The sequence below is a fragment of the Mandrillus leucophaeus genome, unplaced genomic scaffold, assembly GCF_000951045.1.
Source record: "Mandrillus leucophaeus isolate KB7577 unplaced genomic scaffold, Mleu.le_1.0 Scaffold796, whole genome shotgun sequence".
In the NCBI taxonomy this organism is placed as follows: Eukaryota; Metazoa; Chordata; class Mammalia; order Primates; family Cercopithecidae; genus Mandrillus; species Mandrillus leucophaeus.
Genome location: NW_012108652.1, coordinates 639,706 through 652,260, shown reverse-complemented (window position 1 = coordinate 652,260; position 12,555 = coordinate 639,706).

The window sequence follows — 12,555 nt, the reverse complement described above, 5'->3', positions numbered from 1 at the left end:
AAAAAAAAAAAAAAAAAAAAAGGAGGGAAAAAAAGCAATCCTAGTTTAACCATCTGATCCTATGCTGAGATATCCAGTGCTGTTATTTAAAAGCCACAAGTCACAGGCACTGTGCTATTTTCTGCTCCAGCTGTATAACTTTGGCTTTCATGTAGATACCCACATTAAATGCCAAGAAGAACCATATTAATTCTCTTCATCTGCTACTAACCCTTATACCTTTACATTTAGTTTGAAGAATTCATAATGTTCAGCCATATGCTGTTACTAATATTGGTAATCACTGGATAAAATGAATAAATTTTTGTTCACTTGTGGGTGTTTCTTGTGGTTAAATATATTCCTTGTTTTTCATGGGTAACTAATTTATTCTGGTTTGCTTGTTTTTTTCTTTTTTTTTTTCTTTCTTTTTTCTTTTTTTTTTCTTTTTTAGGTTTTAAAACTGAAATTTCCACACTCCCCAAATCCCTTTAATTCATGGCATACCAGGTTGGTTCATAACCCTAGTTGTGAATGACTTTTAATTCTACTATTTGATTCTTTCCTTTGGGAAATTTTCTTTTGAGAAATAGCTTAAGTATAGTTAACATTTACTGAGTGTTTAATATATGTCTAGTACTGTTTCAGTCCTTTAAATGAATTCACTTTTTTAATTCCTTCAAATTCCAAGGCAGAGAGTTGATTTATACAGTGGCACAGGTATGTGCTGTACAACTTTAGGGAGCACCAGTCACAGAGATGAGGTGGCCCTGATGAAAAAGGTAGGTATGATTATTATCCGTATTTTATAAATGACAAAAGGGAAGCATAGAAATATCAAATAACTTGCCTGTGATCAAACAGCTGTAAAGTAGTAAATGGAGTTTACCCTGGCAGTCTTGTTTGAGAGCCCACAATGGGGCTATATTTAATCACAGTTGCAGTAGTACTCTTTATTCACATTTGAAAGCACATTTATGTATATGATGTCTTTCTGTCTTTAATTCCTCAAAGCTGTGATGTCTTTCTGTCTTTACTTCCTCAAAGCTGTCCTGGAATTGTTGCATTTGTGTTGCCTAATCTGGTAAATTTGCTCCAACCAAATTGCTCAAATGTATCTTTCATAGTTTTTTTCTATTTTCCTATAATTACTGTTGAACGGCGTGGTGCCTAAAATATGCATATCTTTTCTAGTTCAGTATGAAAATATTATTGTCTATAGACAGCAGTGTCCAAAAGAACTTCCTGCAATGATGGAGATGTTCCAGGGCTGCAGTGTCCAGCTCAGTTGCCCCTAAACACGTGTGGCCCCTGAGCACTTGCAAAGTGTCTAGTACGACTGAAAAACTGAATTTTTTAAATAATTTTAATCACTTTAGATTAAATTTAAATACCTGCATATAGCTAGCAGATACCATATTGGACAGCACAGTCTTTAACACATTTATTGTTTAAGCATAGCTTAAGATTAATTATGAAAATTATACTAATTGCTTCATAAGTTACAAGTGCACCTGCCAACTAGCTTCTACATAATTACACATAAAGGGAAAAAGAGATAGAGACATTAATGAGAGAGAATCCATAATAAGGGAAAGGATGCTTTCATTTCCATATTATTCTCATCTAATAATGTTTCTAAGAGTGCAAAGAGGATTACAAAGTAGATTACTTTGGGGATCATAAAATTCTTATTCAGAAATTTTCATGGGCACTGGACATAGGGCTTAGAGTTATCAAATTGAAGATGAAATGTGAAAATCATGGCTTTTAGGAAAACATTGCAAAAATTCTCTCTAAAATATCAATTAGCCTTCGTTATTGTCTATCTCCTTCCACCACCTATGTTTATTCACAATTTTACATATAATGTGTGGAATGTAAATGTAATTTGTTTTCTACTATTTTAATACTTTTTTGACAAAAGATATAACTGAGGTTTGTACTAAAACATACTTGGGAAATTTCTGCAAAACAAAATCTACCCCAAGTAATAAACATTTGTCCTTTGTCCTTTGACTCCTTTGAATGATCGAGTGGAACAGCCAGAGATACCTAAATAGGAGTGGTTATTAAAACCAGCTAGATAGCTAATTTCTCAATTTCAGGCCTTTTCTTGGCCTTGCCTGACGATTTTTGTTGCACATCATTAATCTGGAAAAGCATGCTCACAGGGAAGCCACCTTCTGGAAGCAGCAGCCCATCAGGAGCAGGTGTGTCCATTATTGAGCAGCCCCTAAGCACTGCTGAGGCCCTTGCTGTTGGCCACTGCTCTCTTCAGGGCTCGGGCTCTCACCAGAGCCCTGGTGCATTTACCTTGCCAGTCAAAGCTTCCCTTTGCTTCCAGGAAAAAAAGATTTTTAAAGGCCCCTGTGCTGACTACTTCCTGAATCTCAGTTTGTAGTTGAGCCACCTGCAGTCACGGATGCCTTCTTCTCTAATTTCACATGTTCACTTAATAGTGATGCCATCAGGTAGGGTTGGCAGATAAAATATGGGATGGCTGGTTAAGCTTGAATTTCAGATAAACAAATAATTTTTAAAGTTAATTATATCCTGTATAAAATTTGAGACATACTTATACTAAAAAGTTATTTGTTGTTTATCTGAAATTCAAATGTAACTGGGCATCCTGTGTTTTGATTTGCTAAATCTGGCAATGCTACATTAGGGCCACTTTCCAAATCTTAACAGTGAGGAGAGGGCTCACACGACTCAAACTTTGTGGGAAGATGTCACAAAAGAGTGTGGTTTATCTTTCAGGAATACCAAGTATACTTTTCTTGGATTGACTAAGACTTTGATAACAGGAATAATCGCCAAATTTGGGTCTTAGCTTTGACAAAACAGCGTTGATGGAACTAATAACTTACTAACTGGCTCTGGCTGAGTGCCCCATGGAGCTTCATTTAATCACCACAGAATGACAATTTAAACTGCAGAAGAAGGTCAGTGACTAATTCAGTCTCTAGAATTCTTCTTTTCTCCTATGGCGATGTGAAGAGCAGAACTAAATGAAGTAGCTTCAGTTCTGAAAGTTGCTTGTGTCCAAGAATAAGACATGATATTGTTAATAATTTGCAGGAGATTTGTTGTTACAGCTAGCTGAAGCTGCAGAAACTGGGGCAATATACTTAGAGGTATCAATAGAAAAAACATTCTCATAATGATTTACAATGCACAGTGTAGAACTGAAAAAAAGAAGAGACTGCATACATTGGTATAATAAACTTCTTATTAAATGGAGTCGATAATATAGGCACCAATGCCTTGTTCATCAAACTGCTAATGACAAAAGGGACAGAATCAGGAAAGCAACATGACTTTGCAGTCCACTTAGCAACTTCTGTCTCTATCAGAGGTAATTCTAAACTTCAGACAAAGCCACAGCACTCAGTCCCAAACAGTGCTTTTTATAGCTGTCTGAATTTGTTTCATCTCCCCTTTATTCTTGGATTAGTGGCTTTAAAATGGAAATGTTGGATTCATTTCAGTTATTAGGCTGATGCAAGCATTGTAATTTTCTCTCTTGAATTCTTAAATGTGTTGATTGTACTCTGGGAATTTTATGGTTCTTTTTAAAAATACTGAAAGTGTTTGTTCCATTTTTTCTGATGTAATTGCTTGTACTATTAATTCCCAACTCAATTATATTTGAACTTTTGTAGGGGAATCAAAGAGACACAAAAGACATTCTAAATGATAAACTTCCATTTCTTCTTTCAAAATGCAAATAAAACTAGTTTGGAAGAAATTGGAGGGAAAGAAATTGCTTTAACGTGGAACTTATTTTGAGTCTGGAAGTCTTGGTTTTTTAAAAGAAATACTCTGGTGACCAAAACAAATGGTGGTGAGTTGGTGACACAATAATTGGCAGCCTCTGGTGTCCAAGGCCATTTGCTTGAATTATTTACGTCTCAAAACTGACAGGAATTTCATAAGAGCAAATAAGGCAAATCCAGTGGGTGTCATTTATCTGCTGCAATCACACATGTGATTGGCGGCAGGTCTCATCTGCCAGAGCTGATGCCTTAAAAACCCAGGGGAAGAGTTTATTTCAAGACAGTCCCACACCCCTTATGGTTTGATTAGTCTTTCACCAGCTCGATTCTATTCATTGCCAAAAGAAGGTTGACACAAAGAAGAAAATTCTTGTAATGTCTGCTTTAAAATAACTCAGTAACAGGTATTGTTACTGAAACATCTCCTTAGACTTTAAAATGATCTTTTAACCCCTTTTCTTAAAAAATACTTTAAAAATTACCTGAAACTGACTGAATTATGATTTTTTATTTTACAGTGGTGTCATATGTGGCCATTATAGTCTGGCAGCCTCCTAAGATGGGTTTGCAGTTATGTCTCTGGGACTCAGATGGCCCGTGATGTCTTCTCCCATCCCTCATTAACTTGATTTTCTCCCTCTGTGGTGCCTTCTGGCAAGGCTGGTAGAGATGGGATGTAGTTCCATTGTATTTGCCTTTGGAGCTGGAATAGGGAATGAGCAAATTTAAATTGCCTCAAGACAATTTATGTAGTCTTCATTATGTACAGATGACTGGCTCCTTTTACTCATTTTCTTGTGAACTTTGGAGAAACGTTCATGGAATCTACGATCCTTAAAATTTATCTTATAAATTTTAAGAAATAGGTTTTTAATGCTTGAAGAGAGCAACACACTTATAAAATATTCATTGGAGTTTGTATTTATTTATTTTTGCCTTGGGCATTACAATAAATTCTGGAAATTAAATGAATGACGTAATACTCTTCAGATTTAAAAACACTTTATATTCCATATTTTTATATACTTTATTCATCAAAACTCTATGAAAGTAAGCTATTCAGAGTATCATGGTCTTTGTTCACAATTAAATTGTTAAAGTTATAATCAGTTTATGCCAATTGAAAGTTTTTTCCTTTGGACATCCAGTAGGTAAAATGAATTAGTGGTTGTCAGTGTCATTTATGGTAAAAAGAGGACCTTCCTCTTTTTCCTATTTTTCAATAGTTTTTGAAAAATAAATACTGTCCTATTCACAAGTAAAAGTTATGAGGAAACATTCAACTTTTATCTCATTGGCAGGGGTTTGGGAGACTGGAGAACTTAACTATAGTTCAAGGGAGTGTTAGCTCATTCATGGGACAATATTTTTTTTTTTTTTTTTTTTTTTGAGAGGGAGTCTTGCTGCTCTGTCACCCAGGCTCGAGTGCAGTGGCGCGATCTCGGCTCACTGCAAGCTCCGCCAAGGGCCAATCTTAAGAAGAACGAATAGTCCAATGGTCCCTAGAAGAGAAATATTTAGTTTCAAAAATATTCTACTAGGGGCAAATAAATTAATAAAATAAATAAGTAAGTGAGTAAAAGAGGTCTGTTTCTCATTGCAACTCGTTTTTCTGTTTCTTCGAATTATCTTTTCTTAAATCTGTGGTATGTAGTTTCTTCTTAGGCTGAGCACAAATATAAAACTTGCTGTTACAGACCCAGACACTGAAGGCAATTGCACTAGCAGGGGGAAAGCAAAAAGATTTCTTCTCCCCAAAGGGGGCTTTTAGCCATTATTAAGTGGGTTATCTTTTCAGTGGTACCAGGCTTTCCTCGATCTTCTTAGATTGTGCGGCACTCATTTCTCCAGGTTGGCTGAGGAAATTGCTTCTCCTGCCACCTTGGACTACATCCACCTTAAATGTTTGTGGACTTAGTGTGAGAGAGGAAGCCTCTCCATAAATCATTTTGAGATTTGCTCAGACTTTTAAGAGTGCCTCTGGTCCAGGCACATGTGAAAAGGTTTAAGTCATGCAAATATCATGAATAAATGAGTTGTATTCATCTCTAACTCCTGTGTTTACAAAGATGGCCTGGGCAGCTGGAAAAGCAGTCAAACCTCACTCAACACTTGACATTAAATTTAACCTCTGCCTAAGGAAATAAGCACTTAAAATCTGCTGAATCACTCGATTCTCACATGTCTTTCCATGGGAACCTTAGACTAGGGGTTTTCTGATACACCCTTTGACCGGGTGTGTTTGCAGTGAGAAAAACTCTTATTCTTTCACTGCTCTGCTTGAGGTTTTGGAATATAGCTCCTTCTTTTAAACATACTAAGATACTTGAAATTTTAAAGACTTCTTTTCTTAGCCATTCTTGCCTTCTAATTTACCTCGCAAGGTCCTGTGACCAGCTCATTTCTCTGTTTGGTTCAGAGAACAGTAAGAGATGACACTCTGTCACATCCAGATCAGAAAAGACAGGCAGGTGAAATGCCTGGGACCACTTCTAACCAGCTGATGACTAGTCTGAAAACATCAGGCTTCTCAAAACTGCAGAAAATGTTTCCTCATTAAAGTATTTTTAAAGGAACAACTTTAATTACATTGTATCTAGTCAGTCAATGAATGAGCTTTGTCTCAGCACCTATAGATAAAGTATTAGTGAATGAGGACCTGGGAAATTGGACATGGTCTCTGCCATCAACAACCATGCAATACCATAATAATAAACATCCAAGGGAAATAGGTGTATGTGAAAAAACATAACTACTAAGCAGACAGAATGTTTACTATTAAAAGAGAGAGTTGATGTTAGTAGGGAAAACTTCCAAGAACAGCTTTAATGCTTAAGAGTGAATATTAATTAGTTTAAATATGACAGAAAAGGGTTATGAATATTCAGAATTCATCCCTCCCTGAACTACACCCAGCACAAAACTGGTAATTGCATAACTACATTACCTTTTATGTATGTGAGATATGCTGAAGAAATTAATAGCTTTCATTATGGAAAAAATATACATCTTCTCCCAAGGGGTTGTGTTGTAGCCTTCCTCAATGTGCCTGTTTGCTCTGGCAGGCTCAATGGTCTCTTTGCAGAAATTTTTTTTTTGGAGTGGGGAGGAGCAATAGTCCCTCTCTTTTCCTCTTATTAGATTGTAGCTCATTCAGGAAGTGTGAAATCATTGTATAGCTGAATTGTGGACAGAGTGCTACTACACAGATGTTAGCATTAATGCTGTTATCAGCATAGAGTGAAGAAAGTTGGTTGACAAAGAGTTTTCTTATTACCTTGGTGTGGAGTTGTTATGTGTATTCTGTTAACTAAAGACAATATTAAACTCGTTACCTTCTTTTTGTTTCTGTAGGGGAGAAAGCATAGTTAAATGACTATTACAAGCACATAATTGAAGATAATAAGGAAGAAAAAAATTCAGATGTTCTGAAAGGATGATATATTTCTTTAATCTACTGTAAATTTTATTGATTGTAGAGTCAAGTCTTTGTACTATATTGTGTTGTGAAAGCTTATAGAGGATAAGACTAATTTAAATTTTAATTGTATATCATTTCAAGATATTAGATTAAGCTATCAATGACAACTAAGAACAACAATAATAATAAGCTTTTATTGAGCCCTGTGCTAAATTCCTTAGATTTATTTTGAACAGAAAAAAAAGAATTAGTAGTTATTTTTATAGTCATCTTTTATGAGCAACTAAAAGAGAGTGGCAAAATAAGAGTTCTTTCTTCAGTTGCTTAGTAAGATGGCATATGTAATCTTCAACACTCAATGTAGTTCTCAGTTGGAGTCTATTTTTCTAGTTGGATTTCACATGTCAGACAAGTTGATAAAAATGCTTTTGAAACTTTCAGATAAGGAGTCTGAAGCTGAGGCAAACAAAAATGTTTTTTTTTGAGTAGCACATAGCCAATGAGGTAAAATAAGTTTTGTTCATACCAGCACATAAATAAAAATAGGTAATAACATTTTCTTAGGAATATATAGAGACTTTCAAAGTACTCTGCACACAATTTCATATATTTTCCACATACAATGTTTTTTAGAAGAAAAAAAAATTATTGTAACTATTTACTAAATAGGAAAAGTTATGGGCTCTAAAGCAATTTTCCTAAAACCAGTTTACTGAGAGCTAGTTTTCCACAAGCCAATTCACTATATTACCAATTTGATAACAAGTAATTGGAATATAATACTAAGGATAATATGCTCATAGCCATTGAACACATATTTAAAACGTTTCTTAAAATATATTTGATAAATTAGTACATTTGATGAATTTGTCATTCTGCAAATTGATTTTTTAGTGAATTGGCCTGCTTTCAAACTAACAGATTCATTTCATTCTATGCTAAATAACACATTTAATATACATATACTATGTGCCAGGGATTGGTTGTTTCATACTGAATGAGGTAGTCCTTGCCATTAGAAAAATCATAGTTTGGTGGACAAGGCAGTCAAGAATACCATCACAGAACAGAGTATCATGGTAGGAGAGTTACAGGAACATTGTGGGAGACCCTAGGGGAGAAGCAGCTTATTTCATCTGGTTATTGGCCACAGGAGGCTTCTAAGAGAAGACCATGTTTTAGCTGAGATTTAGAGGCTAAAAGTGATTTATCCAGGAAGTAAGCAAGTGATCAGAATATAGGTCAAAAAATGAGAATGTGCTAAGACAGTCTTTTTCAACTGATATCTGTCCTGCCTATCTTCCAGGGATCCTCTGAAGTACTATACAAGGTTATGGTATAATTGTTATTGTGATCCAGACTATTCAGTTTATATGTACATGCATAATTATCATAGCTAACACTTACGTAGTACTTACAATACAATGTGCCAGGTATACATGAAGTCATATATGAATTCATAGTTATAATGTCTTATAACTGTCAGAATAATTTTTTGAGTTAGATAATAGTATTATCCCCCCTTTATAGTTGAGAAAATTGAGAACTGAAACCACGTGGCACTGAAGAGCATTCAAATTCAGGCTATGTGTGCACTTAATCTCAATGTTGAACTGTATTCCAGGAGACTCTTTGGGATTCTTGAGTCATGTAGGTTTCTTTGCCCCTACCTATTTTAGACATCTTTTAAATACAATAAAGAGATCACAAACTACTGGATTTTTGGATGTTTTAAATATCCATCTCATATCACTTTGTGATGGGCCACTTCTCTCTGATGTATGTGTGCCTGCCTCTAAGAATCGGTCTTCTCATCCATATTTTTGTTTCTTCTGATTACTGAGGGCCCAGGATTAATTAACTAGACTATTAGAATTATGTCTAAAATAACAGAAGTGATCATGGAAAGAGCCTAAGGTGTATCCTGTGAGTGAAGTACTGGAGTATTTTTACAGGGACTTGTTAACATTCATATTGATTTTGCTGTTTTTCTTTGAGGTTGTTCTGGATAGCCAAAGTTAGCAGCTATCCATGGTGACCACAAAGCCTAGATTTCAAGTAGTTGGTCTCATATTTAGAAATAATTTCAGCCCATATGTTCCAATTTTGATCACAAGCTTTTGTTCCTATATATATATATGTATAAGGAACTTCCAGAGAAGCGTTATTGAATTACGTGGTATCAACAAGAAAGTCAGGCCCCTGGGTTGTACATCCTATAGGTTTTTCTGAAATTCCTTGTATGCTTGAGTTCGTTAATGTGAAGACCAAATTTCCAAAAGGGATGTAGGAATTGGAGAAGAAAAGACCCATTTGGTTGGTTGTCCAGCCTTTCTTCTGACTGTGCCAAGTGTAAGTTCTGGTCTGGTTTTGAATAACTCAATCAGGAAAGTTTCCTAGGTCTCCCTTTCAGGAGCATCACGGCCTAATGATGGTCACATTCAGGAATGCCTTCCTGACTTTCAGCACAGACATCACTCATGACTCTGGTCATGCTAACCCAGGACTGCAATATAGCTTGCTTTTATGGGTCCTCATATATCAGATGAAGTACCAGATAATTATGTAAAATACCTTGGATGAATCCCAGAACAAAAGTTTTCAAATGGCAAACAGATTAATCGTACACTAAAGGAAGGCATAGGACCCACTTGTATGCTATTAGATAAAATGGACATCCCTGAGGAATATCTTACTCTGAAAAAAATGCCTCGAGCAAGAGAAAAATCAGCAAAAACTGAAGAGCAGTCCAAAAATTTCTCTGTTTTCTCCAAATTCTATATATTCTTCCTTTCCCCTCTCTAATCTTCCTTCCCCAACCCTGCAGCAGTCAGGCAAGGTGTCTTTGTAACAAATGTTTGCCTGCACACATATATACTTGAAGCATTTTCTTACTCATGCATATTGTATTTTTGCACTCAGTTCTTTACTATTGTTCCCAAAGTCCTATGTTCAAGACTTTTTTCCATGTCCAAAGCATCTGTGATCTTATATTTTATTTTTGATGCTACACAAACTGGACTGGGAAAACTGCCCAGAAGCTGTCTTGAGTAGCGGCTTTCTAGATCTGTATAAAGTGGACAGACACTGGGTACTGTTCCTTTGGGGTCTTTATATAAGATTGTTCTTTTTTTCCCAAGAACACTCAATGAACTATAACTCCTAAAGCCTGTACAACTTGAATTAATTCAAGGATATAAGCAGGTAAACAGACCTAAAACCCATATAACAATTAGAATAAGGAAAAAATATAGCCCTTCTATCTTGAACAAACATCTATGAAATACGTTGTTCTTAATGAGGTTGATTAACCACTTCCTAATTTTTAAAATCTTTAATATTTTGGGTCCTGGCTATAATGTTCAAATTTTAAAATCCAGAGCCAGATACGCTTCTGGTGGCACCGCTATCATATCTACTTACTATTTACGCTTTAGAGTTTAAAAAGAATATATTGAGACCACTTTGACATGCTGTATCTGTGTTCTTGGTCTATTAGCTGACTTTAAGAAGACTTAGAGATAGCATGTTGTAAATTATGGAGCACTCTTTACTTTTGTTCTTGATTAACATCTGGCAGGGGGAAATTCTTGGCACTATTTTGCCTTCTTTTTTAGCAAGCAACAAGAATCTAAAATGCCAGAGGAAGGTCTGCATGCATTTTCTTTGAAAGCAAAGGGGCTAGCATCTGTAAGTGACTTCTTTGTGTAACTAAAAATAAAAAAAGAAAGAAGTGAGGGAAAGGAGCTTCTGTTCTTTAGATTTTCTGCAATTGACCCAGGCCACCATGTTCACCAGGATATGGGTTCTATAAATGCAGCCTTAAGCCAAAGAACCAACTATCTGAAGTCATTTTTAACTCAAGAATTCATTTTTGAAACTAAGTAGAGTATTGTATGGGGCCCAATTAATATACAGATCATCATCAAGGAAAGATGAAACCTAATCAGCTTTTCATCACATACAAATGACTTATTAATAATCTTAGTCATATCAATAATAATGATAGGAATAGCAAACATTAAATATTTGTAATGTACAAGTCACTATAATAAGTGCATTAAATTTATAATCTCATATATTACTCAAAGAACTCCATGAAGTAAGTACTGTTTATTCTGGTTTTATCGTGACTTGTTTGTTTATTTTTAAAAATAAATTTTAATGGATATAACTTAAGTGCAATAAATTGCCCATATTCGACGAGTTGTTAGAGGAATATATTTTTGTGAAGCCACAACCATACCAATACAGAGAACAATTCCATCACCTGTAAAATTGTCCTGTGTCCCTTTGTAGTCCCTCTTTCTTCTTTCCCTGGCCCAAGGCAATCACTGATCTGCTGTCTGTCACTATAGATTGGTTTGCATTTTCTATAATGTTATACAAATTTTTATAAATATAAATGGAACAATACTGTATGAGTCTGGCTTCTTTTGTTTAACATAATGATTTCAAGATTTATCTATACTGTTATGTGTATTAACAATTAATTATTGATGAGTATGGATATGTCGTATTTTATGTATTCATTCATCTCTTGATGATCATTTGGGATTTTTGCAGTATTTGGCTTTTGCCCAATTTTTTTCTTTTATTTTTAGTTGACATGTAATAATTATACATATTTATGGAATACAAAGTAATATTTTGATACACGTATACAATGTGTAATAAGTAAATTAGGGTAATTAGCGTATCTATCACCTCACACATTTATCATTTCTTTGTGTTGTGAACATTCAAAATCCTCTCTTCTAACTTTTTGAAAATATACACTAAAGTATTGTTAACTATACTCACCTTACAGTGCTATAGAACACTAGAGCGTATTCCTCCCAAAGTTGTGACTTTGTATCCATTAGGTTGTGTGTGTGTGTGTGTGTGTGTGTGTGTGTGACATGATCATGACTTACTGTGGCCTCAACCTCCTGGGCTCAAGTGATTCTCCCATCTTAGCCTCCTGAGTAGCTGAGAATACAGGCGTGTGCCAACATGCCCAGCTAACTTAAATTTTTTTGTAGAGACAAGGTGATATGGTTTGGCTGTGTCCCCACCCAAATCTCATGTTGAATTCCCATGTGTTGTTGGAGTGACCTGGTGGGAGGTAATTGAATCATGGGGGCAGGTCTTTCCTGTGCTGTTCTTGTGATAGGGAATAAGTTTCACCAGGTCTGATAGTTAGCTTCTCTCTTTGCCTGCTGCCATCACAATCATCCACCATGATTGTGAGGCTTCCCCAGCCACGTGGAACTGTAAATGCAATTAAATTTCTTTCTTTCGTAAATTGCCAGTCTTGGGTGTATCTTATCAGCAGCATGAAAACAAACTAATACACGAGGTCTCCTTATGTTGCCTAGGCTAGTCTTGGAC